Source organism: Pleurodeles waltl, chromosome 5 (assembly GCF_031143425.1).
Source record: "Pleurodeles waltl isolate 20211129_DDA chromosome 5, aPleWal1.hap1.20221129, whole genome shotgun sequence".
In the NCBI taxonomy this organism is placed as follows: Eukaryota; Metazoa; Chordata; class Amphibia; order Caudata; family Salamandridae; genus Pleurodeles; species Pleurodeles waltl.
In genome coordinates this window covers 929,961,876-929,987,403 of record NC_090444.1, presented here as the reverse complement: position 1 = coordinate 929,987,403, position 25,528 = coordinate 929,961,876, and positions in this window count along the sequence as shown.

Genomic DNA, 25,528 nt, shown 5'->3' with positions numbered 1-25,528 from the left:
GCCACGGACGTAATGGTTACGTCCATGGCAGCGCCCGTGTGGCGCCATGGACGTAACCATTACGTCCAGGGACTGGCAGTCGGGGGAAGCGCTAGCGCTTCCCCCGAGGGCCGCCCCCCAACACCCCCAGGCCAGGGCTGAAAGGGGAATCCCTTCCCCTTTCACGCCCACCCCCCCCACCCCCCCCGCCCATGACGTCAGCGCGCGATCGCGCGCTGATTTCATGGAAACGGGGAATGACGCGCTGGAAGCCATTTGCTTCCAGCGCGTCAAGGGAGAAGGTGAGTATTTCACCTTCGTGCGGGGTGGGGGTGCTCTCAGAGAGGCATCGAGGGAAAGGAAAGGGTTTTCCTTTCCCTCGATGTCTCTTTGAGCATTCCTGCTGCCCGATCGCGATGCGATCGGGCAGCAGGAATGCCCACTAGACACCAGGGATTTCTGTATGTGTGTGTGTGTGAGTGAATATTAGTGTAGGGGAGCGACCCCTTGGGCAAGGGTCGCTCCCCTTTGGGGGCACATGCTTTTTACGTCGTTTCTGCCCCCCCTGGGGGCAGATTGGCCCTATTTTTAGGCCGATCTGCCCCCAAGGGGGGCAGAAAGCCACTAGACACCAGGGATTTTATTGTTGCCGTGTATTTTTTGTGTTGGGGGGCGGCCCCTTGGGCAAGGGTCGCTCCCCTTTGGGGGCAAATGTATTTTACGTCGTTTCTGCCCCCCCTGGGGGCAGATTGGCCCTATTTTTAGGCCGATCTGCCCCCAAGGGGGGCAGAAAGCCACTAGACACCAGGAATTTTATTGTTGATGTGTATTTTTTGTGTTGGGGGGCGGCCCCTTGGGCAAGGGTCGCCCCCAGGGGCCCTCATGTATTTTTGGGCAGTTCTGCCCCCCTTGGGGGCAGAGAGGCCTATTTTTTTTAGGCCTTTCTGCCCCCAAGGGGGGCAGAATCCCAATAGCGCCAGAAATAGTATGTATGTATGTGTGCTTTGTGTTGGGGGGTGGCCCCTTGGGCAAGGGTCGCTCCCCCCAGGGGCGCAATGTATTTATTGTCGTTTCTGCCCCCCTTGGGGGCAGATTGGCCCTATTTTTAGGCCGATCTGCCCCCAAGGGGGGCAGAAAGCCACTAGACACCAGGGATTTTATTGTTGATGTGTATTTTTTGTGTTGGGGGGCGGCCCCTTGGGCAAGGGTCGCCCCCAGGGGCCCTCATGTATTTTTGGGCAGTTCTGCCCCCCTTGGGGGCAGAGAGGCCTATTTTTTTTAGGCCTTTCTGCCCCCAAGGGGGGCAGAATCTCAGTAGCGCCAGAAATAGTATGTATGTATGTGTGCTTTGTGTTGGGGGGTGGCCCCTTGGGCAAGGGTCGCTCCCCCCAGGGGCGCAATGTATTTATTGTCGTTTCTGCCCCCCTTGGGGGCAGATTGGCCCTATTTTTAGGCCGATCTGCCCCCAAGGGGGGCAGAAAGCCACTAGACACCAGGGATTTTATTGTTGATTTTTATTTTTTGTATTGGGGGGTGGCCCCTTGGGCAAGGGTCGCCCCCAGGGGCCCACATGTATTTTTGGGCAGTTCTGCCCCCTAGGGGGCAGATATGCCTATTTTTTAGGCCTTTCTGTCCCCAAGGGGGGCAGAATCCCCATAGCGCCGGGGATACTATGTATGTGTGTGTGTGCTTTGTGTGGGGGTGTGGCACCTTGGGCAAGGGTCGCCCCCCCCCAAAGGGTGCAATGTAATCTGGGTGATTTCTGCCCCCTCCCCTTGGGGGTAGATTGGCCTATTTTTTTTTTAGGCCCATCTTCCCCCAAGCAGAGAAGACTAGACACGGGAAAATGAAAAAATGGTTAGTGGCGGAGTGTTTGTCAACTGGCGAAGTATTTACTTTTATGATAATAACAGTTTTTCTCCTTTTTGTTTTAGTTCAAAGCTTTTGCTGACTTTGCTGTGGCTTGTTGCAGTTTTGGCAGTAGTTGTCCTGCGGTTTGCGTAGTTGCATGTTTTAGGTAAGTAAATAAATTTACTCCAAGTGAGTATTGTTGCAATGCATGAATGACATGTTTGTAGGTGGTGTACTGAATGCAGGATTGTGTGTGAAATTGTCCTTAGAGTTATGCACAATGATTATTGTGTTGTCTTATGTCTAATTTGCTTTTTTTTTTCTCTTTTTAGTGGGATATCGTTGGTGATTGCTGTGGCTGTGCAGAGTAGTTGCTGGTGAGTCAAGCTTTTTCAGGCAAGTGAGCAGTATAGTTTTTGAGTTTATAATTCTTAGTGATAAACCTATACTTTGTTACTTATCTTACACAGTGCTGGTTGTTGGTGGTGTATTTGTCCAGGTAATTTTAGTAGGAAGGATCATGGCCAGCCGTAGGATGACCGCTCAGCAGGTTGTTAGTGTGCTTTTTGAGTCATCTTCTGACCATGAATATGAGACTGACTCTGCATCTGAGGCAGAGGAGGAAGTGCAGGATTCTGGAAGTGAATTTTCTGTCAGAGATGAATCATCTGATGATGAAGCCACTCTCAGTGCTGATGAAGGGCCTGTTTTAGAGGAGGACAGTGATGTGCCAATGGTGCAGGAGCCAGCGGCTGAAAGGCTTCCCATTGGAAGACCTGACGCATGGGTTGCACCAAACATGGAGCAGCCACAGTTGCCTGCGTTTACTGGTTTTCCAGGGTGTCGAGTTAATACGGAAAACTTTTTGCCCGTCAACTTTTTTGAGTTGTTTATGGACGATATATTTTTGGAAGAGATTGTTGAGCAGACTAATTTGTATGCAGAGCAGTTTTTGAGGGACAACACTGCCAGACTTAGGCCACACTCTAGAGCTAGCCAGTGGATTCCCACAAATCTGGAAGAGTTGAAAAAGTTCTTGGGTTTAACTTTTTTGATGGGGCTGATAAGGAAGCCGTCGCTGTCTTCATATTGGTCTACTAGTCCCTTGATGGCAACTGCTATATTTCCTGCCATCATGAGTCGTAACCGGTATGAGCTTCTTCTTCGGATGTTGCATTTTGTAGATAATGCTTTAGCCTTGCCACGAGATCATCCTGATTCTGACCGTCTTTTTAAGATTAGACCTGTCCTTGATCATTTGGTAGATCGGTTTTCAGAGATCTATGTTCCAGGGAAAGAAATATCTGTAGATGAGTCTTTGGTCCTGTTCAAGGGTCGTTTGGTTTTTAGGCAGTACATTCCTAGCAAGAGGGCACGGTATGGAATTAAATTGTATATGCTGTCAGAAAGTAGTACAGGATATGTTTATAATTTCCGGGTCTACACTGGTAGGGATTCCAATATTGACCCCCCTGGTTGTCCACCCACTTTTGGAGTTAGTGAGAAAATTGTGTGGGAACTTGGTAGACGACTGTTTAACAAAGGTCACCATTTATATGTAGATAACTTCTACACTGGAGTTCGGTTGTTCAAGGAGTTGTTCAGAGTGGACACTGTTGCTTGTGGCACAATCCGCTCTAATCGGAAAGGCTATCCAAAAGAGCTTGTCTGTAAAAAACTTGAGAAGGGACAGTGCAGTGCCTTGCGGAATGATGAGCTGCTAGCTCTGAAATTTGTAGACAAGAGGGATGTATACATGCTAAGCACCATCCATGATGAGAGTACTTCACCTGTGGCTGTTTGGGGTCAGGTTGCCGAAGTGCGCAAACCTGTGTGCATCTTAGACTATAATAAGCACATGGGTGGTGTTGATAGAGTAGATCAGAGGTTAGAACCTTACACTGCTGCTCGTAAGTCTTATGTGTGGTATAAGAAATTAGCGCTTCACTTGTTCCACTTGGCAACTTTTAATGCTTTTGTTGTGTTTAAGGATAGTTCTCCAGAGTCAAGGATGACATTTGTGAAATTTCAGGAGTCTATCATAGCTAGCCTTGTTGTGCTGGAACAGGCAAGAGTTCCTAGAGAAGCAGTGGTGGAGGATGTGGCTAGATTGAAAGATCGTCACTTTGCTGAGCACATTCCTCCCACGGCCAAAAAAAACTTTCCTGCTAAGAGATGTAGAGTCTGTGCTCGAAGAGGTATCAGGAAGGAGACTAGGATGTACTGCCCTGATTGTCCTTCAAAGCCTGGGCTGTGTGTGGGTGGCTGTTTCAGGAGCTACCACACACAGAAGAATTATTGGGAAATTCCGTGAGCGTAAACTGGTGTTTTATATTTTTATATGTTCGGTTTCACGGTTGGCATTAGTCATGTATTCAGTTAGAGCTTTTGTGTTTGTAGTTTTGTACTAATTTATGATTAGTGGTTTCTTTGTTGTTTAAAAACAAAAAAAAGGGGATGGCATGTGTAGAGTGGCGCTTGGCTGGCGGCGTGGGTGTGGTGGCGCTTGGCTGGCGGTGTGTGTGGGGTGGCGCTTGGCTGGCGGTGTGTGTGGGGTGGCGCTTGGCTGGTGGTGTGTGTGGGGTGGCGCTGGGCTGGCGGTGTGTGTGGGGTGGCGCTGGGCTGGCGGTGTGTGTGGGGTGGCGCTTGGCTGGTGGTGTGGGTGGGGTGGCGCTTGGCTGGCAGTGCCGGCCAAACGCCAGTCCACACACTCATCAGCTGGTGTGATTGCTGTATCAGGCATGTGGGCGTATGAAAGTGATGGGCCCTTGACTGGCGCTGTCTGTGGATGCGAGTCTTGTAATGTGCTGGGCCCGTGGCTGGCGGCGTGAATGGTCTAGTGCATGTCATGTATGAAAGGTGTGTGAATGGACTGTAAAGCGGTTGGTGCCTTGTCGTGGCTTTACAGCTCACGAGCTGTGAGTCATTGGTTCAGTTTTTTGGCCTTTCAGTTATTACCAGTGCATTTCACTTTTGTGAAATCTCTTGTTAATAAAATTTGATCTACTGAACCATCACTCACCCTCGTGCCAAATCCAACCAGTATGTGTGGTACAAATGACAAAACCTGCTCCGCTGTAATCAGGCGTCGCAGCACACTTGAGACACGCTAGGTGCCTCAGGTGGGACCCCGATGATGAAGCATGCCACCAACTTGGTTGGTGGGTGAGGGGTCTTCTTCACATAACCTAAGTGTGTTTCTTTTCACAATTTTAGTGTTTGGCACATCACGGACGTATGTACACACATCAAAGTGATATATTCCAAAAATACCTGTGTTTGGGGGGGAGGGCCCACCTATGTTTTTGGTCCTGGGTGCGGCCGTCATGTAGGGAAACCTACAAAACCCAGAAACTTTTTAAAACTAGGCACCCCAAGGAGTCTAGGGAGGTGTGGCTTGTGTGGCTCCCCCAACATTTTCTTACCCAGACTCCTCTGTAAACCTCACAATTTGCATAAAAAAGCATATTTTCCTGATTTTTCTTAGTAGGATCACCGCTCCAGCACAAAATTCCTACTCCCCAGTTTTCCCCTCAGTCTCCCAAGTAAAATGACACCTCACTTATGTGGGTCCCCAAAGCAGAGTCCGTCTAAAGATGTATAAAAGAATATGCCCTTATAAACTTGCTGTGCTATCCCTTCTATCCCTTCAGGTTTTGGGCCTTATTATGTTGCAGGCACCTGGGCCACCCACAAAAGTGAGGTATCATTTTTATCGGGAGACTTGGGGGAACGCTGGGTGGAAGGAAATTTGTGGCTCCTATCAGATTCCAGAACTTTCTGCCACAGAAATGTGAGGAACATGTGTTTTTTTAGCCAAATTTTGAGGTTTGCAAAGGATTCTGGGTAACAGAACCTGGTCCGAGCCCCGCAAGTCACCCCTCCTTGGATTCCCCTAGGTCTCTAGTTTTCAGAAATGCACTGGTTTGGTAGGTTTCCCTAGGCGCCGGGTGAGCTACAGGCCAAAATCCGCAGGTAGGCACTGTTTTCTCCCAAAATTGTGGATGTGTCCACGTTGCGCTTTGGGGTGTTTCCTGTCGCAGGCGCTAGGCCTACCCACGCAAGTGAGGTATCATTTTTATCGGGAGACTTGGGGGAACGCTGGGTGGAAGGAAATTTGTAGCTCCTCTCAGATTCCAGAACTTTCTGCCACAGAAATGTGAGGGACATGTGTTTTTTTAGCCAAATTTTGAGGTTTGCAAAGGATTCTGGGTAACAGAACCTGGTCCGAGCTCCGCAAGTCACCCCTCCTTGGATCCCCCTAGGTCTCTAGTTTTCAGAAATGCACAGGTTTGGTAGGTTTCCCTAGGTGGCGGCTGAGCTAGAGGCCAAAATCTACAGGTAGTCACTTTGCTAAAAACAGCTCTGTTTTCTGTGATATGTCCACGTTGTGTTTTGGGGCATATCCTGTCGCGGGCGCTAGGCCTACCCACACAAGTGAGGTATCATTTTTACCGGGAGACATGGGGGAACGCTGGGTGGAAGGAAATTTGTGGCTCCTCTCAGATTCCAGAACTTTCTGCCACAGAAATGTGAGGAACATGTGTTTTTTTACCCAAATTTTGAGGTTTGCAAAGGATTCTGGGTAACAGAACCTGGTCCGAGCCCCGCAAGTCACCCCTCCTTGGATCCCCCTAGGTCTCTAGTTTTCAGAAATGCACAGGTTTGGTAGGTTTCCCTAGGTGGCGGCTGAGCTAGAGGCCAAAATCTACAGGTAGTCACTTTGCTAAAAACAGCTCTGTTTTCTGTGATATGTCCACGTTGTGTTTTGGGGCATATCCTGTCGCGGGCGCTAGGCCTACCCACACAAGTGAGGTATCATTTTTATCGGGAGACGTGGGGGAACGCTGGGTGGAAGGAAATTTGTAGCTCCTCTCAGATTCCAGAACTTTCTGCCACAGAAATGTGAGGAACATGTGTTATTTTAGCCAAATTTTGAGGTTTGCAAAGGATTCTGGGTAACAGAACCTGGTCCGACCCCCGCAAGTCACCCCTCCTTGGATTCCCCTAGGTCTCTAGTTTTCAGAAATGCACAGGTTTGGTAGGTTTCCCTAGGTGGCGGCTGAGCTAGAGGCCAAAATCTACAGGTAGGCACTTCGCAAAAAACACCTCTGTTTTTTTCCAAAATTTAGGATGTGTCCACGTTGCGCTTTGGGGTGTTTCCTGTCGCCGGCGCTAGGCCTACCCACGCAAGTGAGGTATCATTTTTATCGGGAGACTTGGGGGAACGCTGGGTGGAAGGAAATTTGTAGCTCCTCTCAGATTCCAGAACTTTCTGCCACAGAAATGTGAGGGACATGTGTTTTTTTAGCCAAATTTTGAGGTTTGCAAAGGATTCTGGGTAACAGAACCTGGTCCGAGCCCCGCAAGTCACCCCTCCTTGGATCCCCCTAGGTCTCTAGTTTTCAGAAATGCACAGGTTTGGTAAGTTTCCCTAGGTGGCGGCTGAGCTAGAGGCCAAAATCTACAGGTAGTCACTTTGCTAAAAACAGCTCTGTTTTCTGTGATATGTCCACGTTGTGTTTTGGGGCATATCCTGTCGCGGGCGCTAGGCCTACCCACACAAGTGAGGTATCATTTTTATCGGGAGACGTGGGGGAACGCTGGGTGGAAGGAAATTTGTGGCTCCTCTCAGATTCCAGAACTTTCTGCCACAGAAATGTGAGGAACATGTGTTTTTTTAGCCAAATTTTGAGGTTTGCAAAGGATTCTGGGTAACAGAACCTGGTCCGAGCTCCGCAAGTCACCCCTCCTTGGATCCCCCTAGGTCTCTAGTTTTCAGAAATGCACAGGTTTGGTAGGTTTCCCTAGGTGGCGGCTGAGCTAGAGGCCAAAATCTACAGGTAGTCACTTTGCTAAAAACAGCTCTGTTTTCTGTGATATGTCCACGTTGTGTTTTGGGGCATATCCTGTCGCGGGCGCTAGGCCTACCCACACAAGTGAGGTATCATTTTTACCGGGAGACATGGGGGAACGCTGGGTGGAAGGACATTTGTGGCTCCTCTCAGATTCCAGAACTTTCTGCCACAGAAATGTGAGGAACATGTGTTTTTTTACCCAAATTTTGAGGTTTGCAAAGGATTCTGGGTAACAGAACCTGGTCCGAGCCCCGCAAGTCACCCCTCCTTGGATCCCCCTAGGTCTCTAGTTTTCAGAAATGCACAGGTTTGGTAGGTTTCCCTAGGTGGCGGCTGAGCTAGAGGCCAAAATCTACAGGTAGTCACTTTGCTAAAAACAGCTCTGTTTTCTGTGATATGTCCACGTTGTGTTTTGGGGCATATCCTGTCGCGGGCGCTAGGCCTACCCACACAAGTGAGGTATCATTTTTATCGGGAGACGTGGGGGAACGCTGGGTGGAAGGAAATTTGTAGCTCCTCTCAGATTCCAGAACTTTCTGCCACAGAAATGTGAGGAACATGTGTTATTTTAGCCAAATTTTGAGGTTTGCAAAGGATTCTGGGTAACAGAACCTGGTCCGACCCCCGCAAGTCACCCCTCCTTGGATTCCCCTAGGTCTCTAGTTTTCAGAAATGCACAGGTTTGGTAGGTTTCCCTAGGTGGCGGCTGAGCTAGAGGCCAAAATCTACAGGTAGGCACTTCGCAAAAAACACCTCTGTTTTTTTCCAAAATTTAGGATGTGTCCACGTTGCGCTTTGGGGTGTTTCCTGTCGCCGGCGCTAGGCCTACCCACGCAAGTGAGGTATCATTTTTATCGGGAGACTTGGGGGAACGCTGGGTGGAAGGAAATTTGTAGCTCCTCTCAGATTCCAGAACTTTCTGCCACAGAAATGTGAGGGACATGTGTTTTTTTAGCCAAATTTTGAGGTTTGCAAAGGATTCTGGGTAACAGAACCTGGTCCGAGCCCCGCAAGTCACCCCTCCTTGGATCCCCCTAGGTCTCTAGTTTTCAGAAATGCACAGGTTTGGTAAGTTTCCCTAGGTGGCGGCTGAGCTAGAGGCCAAAATCTACAGGTAGTCACTTTGCTAAAAACAGCTCTGTTTTCTGTGATATGTCCATGTTGTGTTTTGGGGCATATCCTGTCGCGGGCGCTAGGCCTACCCACACAAGTGAGGTATCATTTTTATCGGGAGACGTGGGGGAACGCTGGGTGGAAGGAAATTTGTGGCTCCTCTCAGATTCCAGAACTTTCTGCCACAGAAATGTGAGGAACATGTGTTTTTTTAGCCAAATTTTGAGGTTTGCAAAGGATTCTGGGTAACAGAACCTGGTCCGAGCCCCGCAAGTCACCTCTCCTTGGATCCCCCTAGGTCTCTAGTTTTCAGAAATGCACAGGTTTGGTAGGTTTCCCTAGGTGGCGGCTGAGCTAGAGGCCAAAATCTACAGGTAGTCACTTTGCTAAAAACAGCTCTGTTTTCTGTGATATGTCCACGTTGTGTTTTGGGGCATATCCTGTTGCGGGCGCTAGGCCTACCCACACAAGTGAGGTATCATTTTTATCGGGAGACGTGGGGGAACGCTGGGTGGAAGGAAATTTGTAGCTCCTCTCAGATTCCAGAACTTTCTGCCACAGAAATGTGAGGAACATGTGTTATTTTAGCCAAATTTTGAGGTTTGCAAAGGATTCTGGGTAACAGAACCTGGTCCGAGCCCCGCAAGTCACCCCTCCTTAGATTCCCCTAGGTCTCTAGTTTTCAGAAATGCACAGGTTTGGTAGGTTTCCCTAGGTGGCGGCTGAGCTAGAGGCCAAAATCTACAGGTAGGCACTTCGCAAAAAACACCTCTGTTTTTTTCCAAAATTTAGGATGTGTCCACGTTGCGCTTTGGGGTGTTTCCTGTCGCCGGCGCTAGGCCTACCCACGCAAGTGAGGTATCATTTTTATCGGGAGACTTGGGGGAACGCTGGGTGGAAGGAAATTTGTAGCTCCTCTCAGATTCCAGAACTTTCTGCCACAGAAATGTGAGGGACATGTGTTTTTTTAGCCAAATTTTGAGGTTTGCAAAGGATTCTGGGTAACAGAACCTGGTCCGAGCCCCGCAAGTCACCCCTCCTTGGATCCCCCTAGGTCTCTAGTTTTCAGAAATGCACAGGTTTGGTAAGTTTCCCTAGGTGGCGGCTGAGCTAGAGGCCAAAATCTACAGGTAGTCACTTTGCTAAAAACAGCTCTGTTTTCTGTGATATGTCCACGTTGTGTTTTGGGGCATATCCTGTCGCGGGCGCTAGGCCTACCCACACAAGTGAGGTATCATTTTTATCGGGAGACGTGGGGGAACGCTGGGTGGAAGGAAATTTGTGGCTCCTCTCAGATTCCAGAACTTTCTGCCACAGAAATGTGAGGAACATGTGTTTTTTTAGCCAAATTTTGAGGTTTGCAAAGGATTCTGGGTAACAGAACCTGGTCCGAGCCCCGCAAGTCACCTCTCCTTGGATCCCCCTAGGTCTCTAGTTTTCAGAAATGCACAGGTTTGGTAGGTTTCCCTAGGTGGCGGCTGAGCTAGAGGCCAAAATCTACAGGTAGTCACTTTGCTAAAAACAGCTCTGTTTTCTGTGATATGTCCACGTTGTGTTTTGGGGCATATCCTGTTGCGGGCGCTAGGCCTACCCACACAAGTGAGGTATCATTTTTATCGGGAGACGTGGGGGAACGCTGGGTGGAAGGAAATTTGTAGCTCCTCTCAGATTCCAGAACTTTCTGCCACAGAAATGTGAGGAACATGTGTTATTTTAGCCAAATTTTGAGGTTTGCAAAGGATTCTGGGTAACAGAACCTGGTCCGAGCCCCGCAAGTCACCCCTCCTTAGATTCCCCTAGGTCTCTAGTTTTCAGAAATGCACAGGTTTGGTAGGTTTCCCTAGGTGGCGGCTGAGCTAGAGGCCAAAATCTACAGGTAGGCACTTCGCAAAAAACACCTCTGTTTTTTTCCAAAATTTAGGATGTGTCCACGTTGCGCTTTGGGGTGTTTCCTGTCGCCGGCGCTAGGCCTACCCACGCAAGTGAGGTATCATTTTTATCGGGAGACTTGGGGGAACGCTTGGTGGAAGGAAATTTGTAGCTCCTCTCAGATTCCAGAACTTTCTGCCACAGAAATGTGAGGGACATGTGTTTTTTTAGCCAAATTTTGAGGTTTGCAAAGGATTCTGGGTAACAGAACCTGGTCCGAGCCCCGCAAGTCACCCCTCCTTGGATCCCCCTAGGTCTCTAGTTTTCAGAAATGCACAGGTTTGGTAGGTTTCCCTAGGTGGCGGCTGAGCTAGAGGCCAAAATCTACAGGTAGTCACTTTGCTAAAAACAGCTCTGTTTTCTGTGATATGTCCACGTTGTGTTTTGGGGCATATCCTGTCGCGGGCGCTAGGCCTACCCACACAAGTGAGGTATCATTTTTATCGGGAGACGTGGGGGAACGCTGGGTGGAAGGAAATTTGTGGCTCCTCTCAGATTCCAGAACTTTCTGCCACAGAAATGTGAGGAACATGTGTTTTTTTAGCCAAATTTTGAGGTTTGCAAAGGATTCTGGGTAACAGAACCTGGTCCGAGCCCCGCAAGTCACCCCTCCTTGGATCCCCCTAGGTCTCTAGTTTTCAGAAATGCACAGGTTTGGTAGGTTTCCCTAGGTGGCGGCTGAGCTAGAGGCCAAAATCTACAGGTAGTCACTTTGCTAAAAACAGCTCTGTTTTCTGTGATATGTCCACGTTGTGTTTTGGGGCATATCCTGTCGCGGGCGCTAGGCCTACCCACACAAGTGAGGTATCATTTTTATCGGGAGACGTGGGGGAACGCTGGGTGGAAGGAAATTTGTGGCTCCTCTCAGATTCCAGAACTTTCTGCCACAGAAATGTGAGGAACATGTGTTTTTTTAGCCAAATTTTGAGGTTTGCAAAGGATTCTGGGTAACAGAACCTGGTCCGAGCCCCGCAAGTCACCCCTCCTTGGATCCCCCTAGGTCTCTAGTTTTCAGAAATGCACAGGTTTGGTAGGTTTCCCTAGGTGGCGGCTGAGCTAGAGGCCAAAATCTACAGGTAGTCACTTTGCTAAAAACAGCTCTGTTTTCTGTGATATGTCCACGTTGTGTTTTGGGGCATATCCTGTCGCGGGCGCTAGGCCTACCCACACAAGTGAGGTATCATTTTTATCGGGAGACGTGGGGGAACGCTGGGTGGAAGGAAATTTGTGGCTCCTCTCAGATTCCAGAACTTTCTGCCACAGAAATGTGAGGAACATGTGTTTTTTTAGCCAAATTTTGAGGTTTGCAAAGGATTCTGGGTAACAGAACCTGGTCCGAGCCCCGCAAGTCACCTCTCCTTGGATCCCCCTAGGTCTCTAGTTTTCAGAAATGCACAGGTTTGGTAGGTTTCCCTAGGTGGCGGCTGAGCTAGAGGCCAAAATCTACAGGTAGTCACTTTGCTAAAAACAGCTCTGTTTTCTGTGATATGTCCACGTTGTGTTTTGGGGCATATCCTGTTGCGGGCGCTAGGCCTACCCACACAAGTGAGGTATCATTTTTATCGGGAGACGTGGGGGAACGCTGGGTGGAAGGAAATTTGTAGCTCCTCTCAGATTCCAGAACTTTCTGCCACAGAAATGTGAGGAACATGTGTTATTTTAGCCAAATTTTGAGGTTTGCAAAGGATTCTGGGTAACAGAACCTGGTCCGAGCCCCGCAAGTCACCCCTCCTTAGATTCCCCTAGATCTCTAGTTTTCAGAAATGCACAGGTTTGGTAGGTTTCCCTAGGTGGCGGCTGAGCTAGAGGCCAAAATCTACAGGTAGGCACTTCGCAAAAAACACCTCTGTTTTTTTCCAAAATTTAGGATGTGTCCACGTTGCGCTTTGGGGTGTTTCCTGTCGCCGGCGCTAGGCCTACCCACGCAAGTGAGGTATCATTTTTATCGGGAGACTTGGGGGAACGCTGGGTGGAAGGAAATTTGTAGCTCCTCTCAGATTCCAGAACTTTCTGCCACAGAAATGTGAGGGACATGTGTTTTTTTAGCCAAATTTTGAGGTTTGCAAAGGATTCTGGGTAACAGAACCTGGTCCGAGCCCCGCAAGTCACCCCTCCTTGGATCCCCCTAGGTCTCTAGTTTTCAGAAATGCACAGGTTTGGTAAGTTTCCCTAGGTGGCGGCTGAGCTAGAGGCCAAAATCTACAGGTAGTCACTTTGCTAAAAACAGCTCTGTTTTCTGTGATATGTCCACGTTGTGTTTTGGGGCATATCCTGTCGCGGGCGCTAGGCCTACCCACACAAGTGAGGTATCATTTTTATCGGGAGACGTGGGGGAACGCTGGGTGGAAGGAAATTTGTGGCTCCTCTCAGATTCCAGAACTTTCTGCCACAGAAATGTGAGGAACATGTGTTTTTTTAGCCAAATTTTGAGGTTTGCAAAGGATTCTGGGTAACAGAACCTGGTCCGAGCCCCGCAAGTCACCTCTCCTTGGATCCCCCTAGGTCTCTAGTTTTCAGAAATGCACAGGTTTGGTAGGTTTCCCTAGGTGGCGGCTGAGCTAGAGGCCAAAATCTACAGGTAGTCACTTTGCTAAAAACAGCTCTGTTTTCTGTGATATGTCCACGTTGTGTTTTGGGGCATATCCTGTTGCGGGCGCTAGGCCTACCCACACAAGTGAGGTATCATTTTTATCGGGAGACGTGGGGGAACGCTGGGTGGAAGGAAATTTGTAGCTCCTCTCAGATTCCAGAACTTTCTGCCACAGAAATGTGAGGAACATGTGTTATTTTAGCCAAATTTTGAGGTTTGCAAAGGATTCTGGGTAACAGAACCTGGTCCGAGCCCCGCAAGTCACCCCTCCTTAGATTCCCCTAGGTCTCTAGTTTTCAGAAATGCACAGGTTTGGTAGGTTTCCCTAGGTGGCGGCTGAGCTAGAGGCCAAAATCTACAGGTAGGCACTTCGCAAAAAACACCTCTGTTTTTTTCCAAAATTTAGGATGTGTCCACGTTGCGCTTTGGGGTGTTTCCTGTCGCCGGCGCTAGGCCTACCCACGCAAGTGAGGTATCATTTTTATCGGGAGACTTGGGGGAACGCTTGGTGGAAGGAAATTTGTAGCTCCTCTCAGATTCCAGAACTTTCTGCCACAGAAATGTGAGGGACATGTGTTTTTTTAGCCAAATTTTGAGGTTTGCAAAGGATTCTGGGTAACAGAACCTGGTCCGAGCCCCGCAAGTCACCCCTCCTTGGATCCCCCTAGGTCTCTAGTTTTCAGAAATGCACAGGTTTGGTAGGTTTCCCTAGGTGGCGGCTGAGCTAGAGGCCAAAATCTACAGGTAGTCACTTTGCTAAAAACAGCTCTGTTTTCTGTGATATGTCCACGTTGTGTTTTGGGGCATATCCTGTCGCGGGCGCTAGGCCTACCCACACAAGTGAGGTATCATTTTTATCGGGAGACGTGGGGGAACGCTGGGTGGAAGGAAATTTGTGGCTCCTCTCAGATTCCAGAACTTTCTGCCACAGAAATGTGAGGAACATGTGTTTTTTTAGCCAAATTTTGAGGTTTGCAAAGGATTCTGGGTAACAGAACCTGGTCCGAGCCCCGCAAGTCACCCCTCCTTGGATCCCCCTAGGTCTCTAGTTTTCAGAAATGCACAGGTTTGGTAGGTTTCCCTAGGTGGCGGCTGAGCTAGAGGCCAAAATCTACAGGTAGTCACTTTGCTAAAAACAGCTCTGTTTTCTGTGATATGTCCACGTTGTGTTTTGGGGCATATCCTGTCGCGGGCGCTAGGCCTACCCACACAAGTGAGGTATCATTTTTATCGGGAGACGTGGGGGAACGCTGGGTGGAAGGAAATTTGTGGCTCCTCTCAGATTCCAGAACTTTCTGCCACAGAAATGTGAGGAACATGTGTTTTTTTAGCCAAATTTTGAGGTTTGCAAAGGATTCTGGGTAACAGAACCTGGTCCGAGCCCCGCAAGTCACCCCTCCTTGGATCCCCCTAGGTCTCTAGTTTTCAGAAATGCACAGGTTTGGTAGGTTTCCCTAGGTGGCGGCTGAGCTAGAGGCCAAAATCTACAGGTAGTCACTTTGCTAAAAACAGCTCTGTTTTCTGTGATATGTCCACGTTGTGTTTTGGGGCATATCCTGTCGCGGGCGCTAGGCCTACCCACACAAGTGAGGTATCATTTTTATCGGGAGACGTGGGGGAACGCTGGGTGGAAGGAAATTTGTGGCTCCTCTCAGATTCCAGAACTTTCTGCCACAGAAATGTGAGGAACATGTGTTTTTTTAGCCAAATTTTGAGGTTTGCAAAGGATTCTGGGTAACAGAACCTGGTCCGAGCCCCGCAAGTCACCTCTCCTTGGATCCCCCTAGGTCTCTAGTTTTCAGAAATGCACAGGTTTGGTAGGTTTCCCTAGGTGGCGGCTGAGCTAGAGGCCAAAATCTACAGGTAGTCACTTTGCTAAAAACAGCTCTGTTTTCTGTGATATGTCCACGTTGTGTTTTGGGGCATATCCTGTTGCGGGCGCTAGGCCTACCCACACAAGTGAGGTATCATTTTTATCGGGAGACGTGGGGGAACGCTGGGTGGAAGGAAATTTGTAGCTCCTCTCAGATTCCAGAACTTTCTGCCACAGAAATGTGAGGAACATGTGTTATTTTAGCCAAATTTTGAGGTTTGCAAAGGATTCTGGGTAACAGAACCTGGTCCGAGCCCCGCAAGTCACCCCTCCTTAGATTCCCCTAGGTCTCTAGTTTTCAGAAATGCACAGGTTTGGTAGGTTTCCCTAGGTGGCGGCTGAGCTAGAGGCCAAAATCTACAGGTAGGCACTTCGCAAAAAACACCTCTGTTTTTTTCCAAAATTTAGGATGTGTCCACGTTGCGCTTTGGGGTGTTTCCTGTCGCCGGCGCTAGGCCTACCCACGCAAGTGAGGTATCATTTTTATCGGGAGACTTGGGGGAACGCTGGGTGGAAGGAAATTTGTAGCTCCTCTCAGATTCCAGAACTTTCTGCCACAGAAATGTGAGGGACATGTGTTTTTTTAGCCAAATTTTGAGGTTTGCAAAGGATTCTGGGTAACAGAACCTGGTCCGAGCCCCGCAAGTCACCCCTCCTTGGATCCCCCTAGGTCTCTAGTTTTCAGAAATGCACAGGTTTGGTAGGTTTCCCTAGGTGGCGGCTGAGCTAGAGGCCAAAATCTACAGGTAGTCACTTTGCTAAAAACAGCTCTGTTTTCTGTGATATGTCCACGTTGTGTTTTGGGGCATATCCTGTCGCGGGCGCTAGGCCTACCCACACAAGTGAGGTATCATTTTTATCGGGAGACGTGGGGGAACGCTGGGTGGAAGGAAATTTGTGGCTCCTCTCAGATTCCAGAACTTTCTGCCACAGAAATGTGAGGAACATGTGTTTTTTTTGCCAAATTTTGAGGTTTGCAAAGGATTCTGGGTAACAGAACCTGGTCCGAGCCCCGCAAGTCACCCCTCCTTGGATCCCCCTAGGTCTCTAGTTTTCAGAAATGCACAGGTTTGGTAGGTTTCCCTAGGTGGCGGCTGAGCTAGAGGCCAAAATCTACAGGTAGTCACTTTGCTAAAAACAGCTCTGTTTTCTGTGATATGTCCACGTTGTGTTTTGGGGCATATCCTGTCGCGGGCGCTAGGCCTACCCACACAAGTGAGGTATCATTTTTATCGGGAGACGTGGGGGAACGCTGGGTGGAAGGAAATTTGTGGCTCCTCTCAGATTCCAGAACTTTCTGCCACAGAAATGTGAGGAACATGTGTTTTTTTAGCCAAATTTTGAGGTTTGCAAAGGATTCTGGGTAACAGAACCTGGTCCGAGCCCCGCAAGTCACCCCTCCTTGGATCCCCCTAGGTCTCTAGTTTTCAGAAATGCACAGGTTTGGTAGGTTTCCCTAGGTGGCGGCTGAGCTAGAGGCCAAAATCTACAGGTAGTCACTTTGCTAAAAACAGCTCTGTTTTCTGTGATATGTCCACGTTGTGTTTTGGGGCATATCCTGTCGCGGGCGCTAGGCCTACCCACACAAGTGAGGTATCATTTTTATCGGGAGACGTGGGGGAACACTGGGTGGAATGAAATTTGTAGCTCCTCTCAGATTCCAGAACTTTCTGCCACAGAAATGTGAGGAACATGTGTTATTTTAGCCAAATTTTGAGGTTTGCAAAGGATTCTGGGTAACAGAACCTGGTCCGAGCCCCGCAAGTCACCCCTCCTTGGATTCCCCTAGGTCTCTAGTTTTCAGAAATGCACAGGTTTGGTAGGTTTCCCTAGGTGGCGGCTGAGCTAGAGGCCAAAATCTACAGGTAGGCACTTCGCAAAAAACACCTCTGTTTTTTTCCAAAATTTAGGATGTGTCCACGTTGCGCTTTGGGGTGTTTCCTGTCGCCGGCGCTAGGCCTACCCACGCAAGTGAGGTATCATTTTTATCGGGAGACTTGGGGGAACGCTGGGTGGAAGGAAATTTGTAGCTCCTCTCAGATTCCAGAACTTTCTGCCACAGAAATGTGAGGGACATGTGTTTTTTTAGCCAAATTTTGAGGTTTGCAAAGGATTCTGGGTAACAAAACCTGGTCCGAGCCCCGCAAGTCACCCCTCCTTGGATCCCCCTAGGTCTCTAGTTTTCAGAAATGCACAGGTTTGGTAAGTTTCCCTAGGTGGTGGCTGAGCTAGAGGCCAAAATCTACAGGTAGTCACTTTGCTAAAAACAGCTCTGTTTTCTGTGATATGTCCACGTTGTGTTTTGGGGCATATCCTGTCGCGGGCGCTAGGCCTACCCACACAAGTGAGGTATCATTTTTATCGGGAGACGTGGGGGAACGCTGGGTGGAAGGAAATTTGTGGCTCCTCTCAGATTCCAGAACTTTCTGCCACAGAAATGTGAGGAACATGTGTTTTTTTAGCCAAATTTTGAGGTTTGCAAAGGATTCTGGGTAACAGAACCTGGTCCGAGCCCCGCAAGTCACCCCTCCTTGGATCCCCCTAGGTCTCTAGTTTTCAGAAATGCACAGGTTTGGTAGGTTTCCCTAGGTGGCGGCTGAGCTAGAGGCCAAAATCTACAGGTAGTCACTTTGCTAAAAACAGCTCTGTTTTCTGTGATATGTCCACGTTGTGTTTTGGGGCATATCCTGTAGCGGGCGCTAGGCCTACCCACACAAGTGAGGTATCATTTTTATCGGGAGACGTGGGGGAACGCTGGGTGGAAGGAAATTTGTAGCTCCTCTCAGATTCCAGAACTTTCTGCCACAGAAATGTGAGGAACATGTGTTATTTTAGCCAAATTTTGAGGTTTGCAAAGGATTCTGGGTAATAGAACCTGGTCCGAGCCCCGCAAGTCACCCCTCCTTAGATTCCCCTAGGTCTCTAGTTTTCAGAAATGCACAGGTTTGGTAGGTTTCCCTAGGTGGCGGCTGAGCTAGAGGCCAAAATCTACAGGTAGGCACTTCGCAAAAAACACCTCTGTTTTTTTCCAAAATTTAGGATGTGTCCATGTTGCGCTTTGGGGTGTTTCCTGTCGCCGGCGCTAGGCCTACCCACGCAAGTGAGGTATCATTTTTATCGGGAGACTTGGGGGAACGCTGGGTGGAAGGAAATTTGTAGCTCCTCTCTGATTCCAGAACTTTCTGCCACAGAAATATGAGGGACATGTGTTTTTTTAGCCAAATTTTGAGGTTTGCAAAGGATTCTGGGTAACAGAACCTGGTCCGAGCCCCGCAAGTCACCCCTCCTTGGATCCCCCTAGGTCTCTAGTTTTCAGAAATGCACAGGTTTGGTAGGTTTCCCTAGGTGGCGGCTGAGCTAGAGGCCAAAATCTACAGGTAGTCACTTTGCTAAAAACAGCTCTGTTTTCTGTGATATGTCCACGTTGTGTTTTGGGGCATATCCTGTCGTGGGCGCTAGGCCTACCCACACAAGTGAGGTATCATTTTTATCGGGAGACGTGGGGGAACGCTGGGTGGAAGGAAATTTGTGGCTCCTCTCAGATTCCAGAACTTTCTGCCACAGAAATGTGAGGAACATGTGTTTTTTTAGCCAAATTTTGAGGTTTGCAAAGGATTCTGGGTAACAGAACCTGGTCCGAGCCCCGCAAGTCACCCCTCCTTGGATCCCCCTAGGTCTCTAGTTTTCAGAAATGCACAGGTTTGGTAGGTTTCCCTAGGTGGCGGCTGAGCTAGAGGCCAAAATCTACAGGTAGTCACTTTGCTAAAAACAGCTCTGTTTTCTGTGATATGTCCACGTTGTGTTTTGGGGCATATCCTGTCGCGGGCGATAGGCCTACCCACACAAGTGAGGTATCATTTTTATCGGGAGACGTGGGGGAACGCTGGGTGGAAGGAAATTTGTAGCTCCTCTCAGATTCCAGAACTTTCTGCCACAGAAATGTGAGGAACATGTGTTTTTTTAGCCAAATTTTGAGGTTTGCAAAGGATTCTGGGTAACAGAACCTGGTCCGAGCCCCGCAAGTCACCCCTCCTTGGATCCCCCTAGGTCTCTAGTTTTCAGAAATGCACAGGTTTGGTAGGTTTCCCTAGGTGGCGGCTGAGCTAGAGGCCAAAATCTACAGGTAGTCACTTTGCTAAAAACAGCTCTGTTTTCTGTGATATGTCCACGTTGTGTTTTGGGGCATATCCTGTCGCGGGCGCTAGGCCTACCCACACAAGTGAGGTATCATTTTTATCGGGAGACGTGGGGGAACGCTGGGTGGAAGAAAATTTGTGGCTCCTCTCAGATTCCAGAACTTTCTGCCACAGAAATGTGAGGAACATGTGTTTTTTTAGCCAAATTTTGAGGTTTGCAAAGGATTCTGGGTAACAGAACCTGGTCCGAGCCCCGCAAGTCACCCCTCCTTGGATCCCCCTAGGTCTCTAGTTTTCAGAAATGCACAGGTTTGGTAGGTTTCCCTAGGTGGCGGCTGAGCTAGAGGCCAAAATCTACAGGTAGTCACTTTGCTAAAAACAGCTCTGTTTTCTGTGATATGTCCACGTTGTGTTTTGGGGCATATCCTGTCGCGGGCGCTAGGCCTACCCACACAAGTGAAGTATCATTTTTATCGGGAGACGTGGGGGAACGCTGGGTGGAAGGAAATTTGTAGCTCCTCTCAGATTCCAGAACTTTCTGCCACAGAAATGTGAGGAACATGTGTTATTTTAGCCAAATTTTGAGGTTTGCAAAGGATTCTGGGTAACAGAACCTGTTCCGAGCCCCGCAAGTCACCCCTCCTTGGATTCCCCTAGGTCTCTAGTTTTCAGAAATGCACAGGTTTGGTAGGTTTCCCTAGGTGGCGGCTGAGCTAGAGGCCAAAATCTACAGGTAGGCACTTCGCAAAAAACACCTCTGTTTTTTTCCAAAATTTAGGATGTGTCCACGTTGCGCTTTGGGGTGTTTCCTGTCGCCGGCGCTAGGCCTACCCACGCAAGTGAGGTATCATTTTTATTGGGAGACTTGGGGGAACGCTGGGTGGAAGGAAATTTGTAGCTCCTCTCAGATTCCAGAACTTTCTGCCACAGAAATGTGAGGGACATGTGTTTTTTTAGCCAAATTTTGAGGTTTGCAAAGGATTCTGGGTAACAGAACCTGGTCCGAGCCCCGCAAGTCACCCCTCCTTGGATCCCCCTAGGTCTCTAGTTTTCAGAAATGCACAGGTTTGGTAGGTTTCCCTAGGTGGCGGCTGAGCTAGAGGCCAAAATCTACAGGTAGTCACTTTGCTAAAAACAGCTCTGTTTTCTGTGATATGTCCACGTTGTGTTTTGGGGCATATCCTGTCGCGGGCGCTAGGCCTACCCACACAAGTGAGGTATCATTTTTATCGGGAGACGTGGGGGAACGCTGGGTGGAAGGAAATTTGTGGCTCCTCTCAGATTCCAGAACTTTCTGCCACAGAAATGTGAGGAACATGTGTTTTTTTAGCCAAATTTTGAGGTTTGCAAAGGATTCTGGGTAACAGAACCTGGTCCGAGCCCCGCAAGTCACCCCTCCTTGGATCCCCCTAGGTCTCTAGTTTTCAGAAATGCACAGGTTTGGTAGGTTTCCCTAGGTGGCGGCTGAGCTAGAGGCCAAAATCTACAGGTAGTCACTTTGCTAAAAACAGCTCTGTTTTCTGTGATATGTCCACGTTGTGTTTTGGGGCATATCCTGTCGCGGGCGATAGGCCTACCCACACAAGTGAGGTATCATTTTTATCGGGAGACGTGGGGGAACGCTGGGTGGAAGGAAATTTGTAGCTCCTCTCAGATTCCAGAACTTTCTGCCACAGAAATGTGAGGAACATGTGTTTTTTTAGCCAAATTTTGAGGTTTGCAAAGGATTCTGGGTAACAGAACCTGGTCCGAGCCCCGCAAGTCACCCCTCCTTGGATCCCCCTAGGTCTCTAGTTTTCAGAAATGCACAGGTTTGGTAGGTTTCCCTAGGTGGCGGCTGAGCTAGACGCCAAAATCTACAGGTAGTCACTTTGCTAAAAACAGCTCTGTTTTCTGTTATATGTCCACGTTGTGTTTTGGGGCATATCCTGTCGCGGGCGCTAGGCCTACCCACACAAGTGAGGTATCATTTTTATCGGGAGACATGGGGGAACGCTGGGTGGAAGGAAATTTGTAGCTCCTCTCAGATTCCAGAACTTTCTGCCACAGAAATGTGAGGAACATGTGTTTTTTTAGCCAAATTTTGAGGTTTGCAAAGGATTCTGGGTAACAGAACCTGGTCCGAGCCCCGCAAGTCACCCCTCCTTGGATTCCCCTAGGTCTCTAGTTTTCAGAAATGCACAGGCTTGGTAGGTTTCCCTAGGTGCCGGCTGAGCTAGAGGCCAAAATCTACAGGTAGGCACTTCGCAAAAAACACCTCTGTTTTTTTCCAAAATTTAGGATGTGTCCACGTTGCGCTTTGGGGTGTTTCCTGTCGCCGGCGCTAGGCCTACCCACGCAAGTGAGGTATCATTTTTATCGGGAGACTTGGGGGAACACTGGGTGGAAGGAAATTTGTAGCTCCTCTCAGATTCCAGAACTTTCTGCCACAGAAATGTGAGGAACATGTGTTTTTTTAGCCAAATTTTAAGGTTTGCAAAGGATTCTGGGTAACAGAACCTCGTCCGAGCCACACAAGTCACCCCTCCTTGGATTCCCCTAGGTCTCTAGTTTTCAGAAATGCATAGGTTTGGTAGGTTTCCCTAGGTGGCGGCTGAGCTAGAGGCCAAAATCTACAGGTAGTCACTTTGCTAAAAACAGCTCTGTTTTCTGTGATATGTCCACGTTGTGTTTTGGGGCATATCCTGTCGCGGGCGCTAGGCCTACCCACACAAGTGAGGTATCATTTTTATCGGGAGACGTGGGGGAACGCTGGGTGGAAGGAAATTTGTGGCTCCTCTCAGATTCCAGAACTTTCTGCCACAGAAATGTGAGGAACATGTGTTTTTTTAGCCAAATTTTGAGGTTTGCAAAGGATTCTGGGTAACCGAACCTGGTCCGAGCCACACAAGTCACCCCTCCTTGGATTCCCCTAGGTCTCTAGTTTTCAGAAATGCACAGGTTTGGTAGGTTTCCCTAGGTGGCGGCTGAGCTAGAGGCCAAAATCTACAGGTAGTCACTATGCTAAAAACAGCTCTGTTTTCTGTGATGTGTCCAGGTTGTGTTTTGGGGCATATCCTGTCGCGGGCGCGAGGCCTACCCACACAAGTGAGGTATCATTTTTATCGGGAGACGTGGGGGAATGCTGGGTGGAAGGAAATTTGTCGCTCCTCTCAGATTCCAGAACTTTCTGCCACAGAAATGTGAGGAACATGTGTTTTTTTAGCCAAATTTTGAGGTTTGCAAAGGATTCTGGGTAACAGAACCTGGTCCGAGCCACACAAGTCACCCCTCCTTGGATTCCCCTAGGTCTCTAGTTTTCAGAAATGCACAGGTTTGGTAGGTTTCCCTAGGTGTCGGCTGAGCTAGAGGCCAAAATCTACAGGTAGTCACTTTGCTAAAAACAGCTCTGTTTTCTGTGATGTGTCCACGTTGTGTTTTGGGGCATATCCTGTCGCGGGCGCTAGGCCTACCCAAACAAGGGAGGTATCATTTTTATCGGGAGACTTGGGGGAACATAGAATAGCAAAACAAGTGTTATTGCCCCTTGTCTTTCTCTACATTTATTCCTTCCAAATATAGGGGTGTGTGTAAAAAAGACATCTATTTGAGAAATTCCATGTAATTCACGTGCTACTATGGTCTCCCCGGAATTCAGAGATGTGCAAATAACCACTGCTCCTCAACACCTTATCTTGTGCCCTTTTTGGAAATGCAAAGGTTTTCTTGATAGATATTTTTTACTCCTTATATTTCAGCAAATGAATTACTGTATACCCGGTATAGAATGAAAACGCACTGCAGGGTGCAGCTCATTTATTGGCTCTGGGTTCCTCGGGTTCTTGATGAACCTACAAACCCTATATATCCCTGCAACCAGAGGAGTCCAGCAGACGTAACGGTATATTGCTTTCGATAATCTGACATTGCAGGAAAAAGTTACAGAGTAAAAAGTAGAGAAAAATTGATGTTTTTTTCACCTCAATTTCAATATTTTTCTTTTTCAGCTGTTATTTTCTGTAGGAAACCCTTGTAGGATCTACACAAATGACCCCTTGCTGAATTCAGAATTTTGTCTACTTTTCAGAAATGTTTAGGTATCTGGGATCCAGCATTGGTTTCATGACCATTCCGGTCACTGACTGGAAGGAGGCTGAAAGCACAAAAAATTGCACAAATGGGGTATGCCCCAGTAAAATGCCAAAATTGTGTTGAAAAATTGGGTTTTCGGATTCAAGTCTGCCTGTTCCTGAAAGCTGGGAAGCTGCTGAGTTTAGCACCGCAAACCCTTTGTTGATGCCATTTTCAGGGGAAAAACCACAAGCCTTCTTCTGCAGCCCCTTTTTCCAAATTTTTTGAAAAAAACAAAATTTTCACTGTATTTTGGCCAATTTCTTGGCCTCCTTCAGGGGAACCCACAAAGTCTGGGTACCTTTAGAATTGCTAGGATGTTGGAAAAAAAGGACGCAAATTTGGCTTGGTTAGCTTATGTGGACAAAAAGTTATGAGGGCCTAAGCGCGAACTGCCCCAAATAGGCAAAAAAAGGCCTGGCACAGGAGGGGGAAAAGGCCTGGCAGCGAAGTGGTTAACTAACCTAACCTATCCTAACTACACATTACCCAAACTGGCCCTAACTACCCTGTTCCAAACTTACTTATCACATTTAACTAAACACTCTAAACATCAACCCCCCCCCTTATATGACGGGACACATGTAGGACAACATATACTAACCTAAACACATACTATCTAATCCTAAAACAAATATTTATTTGTGGGTATTTTTTTTTTTATTGTATTTTTATAATTGTTATACACATAAACCCCAACATCATCCCCCACCCACAAAAAAAAACACATGTTAAAATATAATACCCTCCACTCCCCAAACCACTTATACTAAGTAAACTAACAGTATATTCTAACCTAACACTAAGCCCCCTAAACCCACTAAATATAAAAACCAGGAAAGAGGAGGAAGGTGAGGGAAACATGGCTGAGGGTCCAACATTCACAAGTTTGCCCTCTGCAGGATCTTCTTTATCCCACGCAGACTCCTGCTATTGCGGGACACTTCCTGCTGCAGCCTGTCCATCCTGTGCAACATCCGTCGCATGCCATGTCGCATGTTCATAAATTCTTCATTGTCTATGACTGCAGCCGGGGTGGTCTGTGTGCCACTTGTGGATGGTTGTGCTGTTGCCGGTGCCATGCTTGGAGGGGGAGGTGCAGGAGTTGCTGTTAGTGGGCCAGAAGCGGATGATATAGAGTGACCTGCAACGGTGGCTGTCATCCTTGGTGTGACTTGGGTTGGAGTGATGGTGTTGGTGGTGGTGCCTGTTGTGGTCAAGGATGCCCCCCCTTGGGCAAATGCCCTCCAGACCCCTGTGGCTCTTTCATGGCGATAACGCTGTGTCATGTGGCGGAACCCAGACTCCACATTGAGAATGTGGCGGTAACGCATCGCCCTTCTCTGGAATTCTCGGATCTGATTGGCATCCATGTTGGAAGCTGTAAAAAAAAGAGAAAGCCAAACATTTGTTCCATCATTGTGTGATACATCTACTGATGATATTCAAACACTTCCTCAAAATTAGCTTTAACAGCCCAAATCACAGTACAGATCAGAAATTGTCCCTGAGGAATTCCATGTCAACACAGCCCACACATCTCCTACATTACAGCACAGCAATGCTCAAAAAGGTGTGTACCTACTTAAATGATCTATGCATCATTGTTCTGCCATTAGTCTCATAACAAATGCTGCAAGTAGTACACATGTGACAGGCCAACTATTGACTATCTTCTGGATGACAATCAAGGGCCACATGATCTGTGATTTGTAAATGGAATTGCCAGGACGGTATGCAGTTGCTAATCACGAGGGGGTATCCTATGATGGAACAAATAAATGTTGGAATTACATGTCTGTCTTCTACACTGGGATCCTCACACCTAGCTACACATATTTCATAAACCTAACCCTGTGCCTCAGGGGGTGATGCACATGCAACACATACGTTCAAACATCAAGGACAGCCAGGAAGCTGTGGACAGCTGTCCATGGGTTTAGTCAGTCCACCACAGTAAGGAGGGCTTCCAACTAGGATAGACACAAACATTGGACAATCACATCCACATTTATGTTCCTAAATGTGGACGATTGTCCACATCATTTGATATCACTAATACCTTTCCAAAAACAAGCACATAGATGCA